The sequence below is a fragment of the Papio anubis genome, chromosome 13, assembly GCF_008728515.1.
Source record: "Papio anubis isolate 15944 chromosome 13, Panubis1.0, whole genome shotgun sequence".
Classification (NCBI taxonomy): domain Eukaryota; kingdom Metazoa; phylum Chordata; class Mammalia; order Primates; family Cercopithecidae; genus Papio; species Papio anubis.
In genome coordinates, this window is record NC_044988.1 from 4843187 (window position 1) to 4847127 (window position 3941).

The following is a 3941-nucleotide window of genomic DNA, read 5'->3' on the forward strand; positions in this document are numbered from 1 at the left end:
CTTGTGGGGGCGGGACCTGGACCTGGGTGAGGGGCGGGACGCAACAAGCCCCGCCTCCCGCGCCCGCCCAGGGGCGGTGCCATGCAACTTACAGACCACGCCCACATTTGGGCTGGGACCGAGGTCCGGGCGGGGGCGGGGTCCCCTGGGGAGCCCGAATACCCAGCGGGCCAAGCCAGCTGGCCGAGCGGAAAGTGTTGCTCCTCCGGGGCGTTGCACGCGCGGCTACCTCTGCCTAACACCCTTCCCCCATCCCGCCCTGTTCTCACCTCCATTCCTAGTGTGGTTTTTCCATGCGCTTCTATGTTTTTATTTTTTGAGCAGGATTTTGCCTTCTCAGGGTGCCGGATTCGGCCGGTACCAAAGGGCAAAGAGCAAAACCCCTTCCCGGCCGGCCCCTCGCACACCCCACTCCCCACCAGAGATCTGTGTGGACCCAGCCTTCTTTCCCTGTCTCTCACTGGGCCAGGCCTGCTGAGGCACCCTGAGGTCTGGGTGCCCTTGTTGTCTTCGGTTCTCACTGAGGGGCCCCCGGCTGGGAGAAACAGGATTGAAAGCCCTGGGGTCTGGCTGCAGGGCCCACACGCACCTGGAGGCCTCCCTTCTCCTGGCTTCCCCTTCCCACTCAGCTCCACCTGCAGCAGGCCCAGAGCTGTGATCCGGGCTCTTTCTCTCTCCCTGACCCCACCCAACCCAGGCTTAGCCCCCTTCCCAAACAGCCACCAAAGGGTGGGGTGTGGTGTCAGGCCTCAGACATCCTGGATCTTGGGCTGCTTATGGGAAGCCACCTGAGCCGTGCCTATCCCTGTGGAGCTGGCAAAGGTAATCCTGGCAGAGGATTACAGCAGGAGCAAAGGCCCTGGTTTGGCAATGTGTGGCAGCAGAAGCCCAGAGCAGCTGGCTGAGGCATGCCTGCAGGAGCGCAGAAGGTGGCCCAGGTGGGCCAGGCTGTCTCCAGAGTGCCTGGCAGGTGACCGTGAAGGGTGTGGATGTTCAGGTGGACCATGAAGCGGGGTTCCAGCAGAGCAGCCCCTCCCCGCCTCTGCTTTCCGAGCCCTCCAAAGCTGAGGTTCAGTGTGAAACGTGAGGGGCCCTCCCCCTTTCACCATCAGGGTTGGCGTCACCCCTGATATCTTCTTCCTCCTTGCCCTTGTGGGTCACACACGATGGCTTACTTCAAGCTCCTTTATTCAAAACCCAGCATGTGTGTTCTTCCGCCGTGTGGGGAAGCACAGGACCGTCAGCGGTGCCCACTGCAGACCACGCTCTGGGACCCCAGAATGTCTTGCCAAGTGGCCCCTAACACACCTCTCAGGCCTGTGTGGTCCTTTCTCTGGTTTTGCCCACCATGCACCACTGGGCGGAGGGCCACTGCCTGTAGGTACATGGACAGGGCTGGGAGGCAGGTCTGGGGCAGCCCTGCAATTGCTGGGTGGAGCTAGGTGAGGATGGAAAACACTAGGCTGCCTGCAGCTCCTTAAGCCACCACGCTGTGGCCCAGGCCTTCAGGACTCCTCAAATGCTAAACACCTGGCCATTTAGGAAGTGTGTTTCCTAGAGCTGAGTAACATAGTGCCACAGACTGGGTGCCTGAGAACAACAGGAATTTATTGTCTTATGTTTCAGGAGGCCGGAAGTCTGAGATCAGGGTGTCGGCAGGCCTACAATCCCTCCAGAAACTCCAGGAGAACAGCCTTCCTTGCATCTTCCAGCTTCTGGCAGTTCCTTGGCTGGTGGTAACTTAACTCCTGTCTACACACGGTGCTTTCCCTGTGTCTCTCTGTGTTCACATCTCTCTTCTAAGGACACCAGTCATATTAGATTAGGGCCCATCGTAATGTCCTCATCTTAACTTAAGACCCTATAAAGAGTCTGTAAAGACCGGCCAGGCACAGTGGCTCACACCTGTAATCCCGGCACACTGGGAGGCGGAGGCAGGTGGATCGTAAGGTCAGGAGTTCGTGACCAGCCTGGTCAACATAGTGAAACCCTGTCCCTACTAAAAATACAAAAATTAGCTGGGCGTGGTGGCGCGTGCCTGTAGTCCCAGTTACTTTAAAAAAGAGTCTGTAAAGACCTTGTCTCCAAATAAGGTCATATTTGGAGGTACTGAGGATTAGGACTTAAACATAGATTTTGGGGGACACAGTTCAGCCCCTGACAGGTGGGATCAAGGAGGACAGAGCATGTTTTTCTGAGCAGTCTGTCGCTTGGTTGGGTTGTGGACATTTAGGCTTGTGGTGCTGGGCCTCCATTTGTACTGTTAGGGGACCTGGAGGTGGCCTAAGGACCTCTGTCATGTCCTTTCCACTGGAAACAGTATGCCTTGCTGTGGCTCAGAACACCCATTTGCTGCCAAAAGGCCATCTTCAGGAGCTGTGGGAGGGATCTGAGCCTGGTTCTGGAGGTGGGCCTGTCACCTATTTGAACCCTGATCAGGGCCATCTTGTCCACCTTTTCCCAGGCCCTTGGAATGGTTTGCTCCTACAAAGCCCAGCAATTCCAGCCACACACATGGGCGAAACTGAGGCACGTGGAAGGAACGGCATGGGCCCACCAAGGACAACCGCCTGGGGTGCCCCCTTCCATGGTGGGAACCATGGCTCTCTGACAGGCTTCCCTGATCCCTGGGGCAGGGGTGGGCACCCTTGCACTAAGTCTTCGTGTTCTCATCTGAGGGGTGGACGTGGTCCTGCCACCCTCTCAAGGCAAGTGAGAGACCGTGATGTGCTCAGGATGGAGTGGTGGCCTCTGAACTGGCCTGCCAAGGCCCCGTCAGCATTTGAGCTTGGCCCACCCACCCAGCTCTCCTAGTTGCCTGGTTTCCCAGACTCTCCAAGTCTAGGCACAAACTGGGAGCAGTGCTTGGGCTTCGCCTGCCTGAGTGTGTCTCTTTGCCTTCCTCACCCTCCCCCTCCATGGAGCCCTCCCTGATGGCACTCCCTGTCAGAGCCATTTCGTGCCACCTGTCCTTAAGGCCTGGTCAGCCTGTGTCACGTCTCTGAAATGAAGAGGACATGTGGCCAGGTGTAGAGCTATGGACATGTGGCCGATTGTGGCCAGGAGGATCACTTGAGGTCAGATACACCAGTAATCCCAGCTACTCGGGAGGCCAAGGCACGAAAATTGCTTGAACCTAGGAGGCAGAGGTTGCAGTGATCTGAGATTGCACCACTGCACTCCAGCCTGGGTGACAGAGGGAGACTGTGTCTCAAAAAACAAAACAAAACAAAACAAAACAAAAAAATATGGGCTCCCCTGCTAAAGAGGCAGAGGAGGAGGCTAGGAGGAACGGATGGACTGCTGACAAGGCAGGTCGGGAGAAGGAAGCAGAGTCAGTCACAGCCTGAGGAACTGACCAAAGTCGCAGCCTCTTCCCAGCTCCATTTGCAACTGGGAGCACACAGTGCACTGTCAGTGGATGCTTATTGGATGGAACCTGGGAGGCGGGGGAGGCCTGCCAGCCCTGGGGCTCAGTGTTCCACTCTGTAACATGGGGGTCTCATGCGCTGCCAGAGGTTTCCAGGGGAAGGTGAGGGTCTGGCTTGGGGGTCTCCTCTTTCCTCAGACCTTAGCTGAGGTGTTGCCACCCCCAGGAAGTCTTCCTCAACCCTTGGTTTGCCTGACTCAGCACCCGTGGGCCATGGTGGCCTGGGAGGGGGCCCATGCAGGAGTCTGGTGGTGACAGAGTTCTTGGCTTGACGAGTTTTTCTAAAATTAGATAATAATTGTGGAAATCTAAAACATTTTGTTTTGCTTTTTTTTTTTTTTGACGAAGTCTTGCTCTGTCACCCAGGCTGGATTGCAGTGGCATGAGCTCGGCTCACTGCAACCTCTACTCCTGGGTTCATGCAATTCTCCTGCCTCAACCTCCCGAGTAGCTGGGATTACAGGCATGCACCACCACGCCCAGTTAATTTTTGTATTTTAGTAGAAACAGG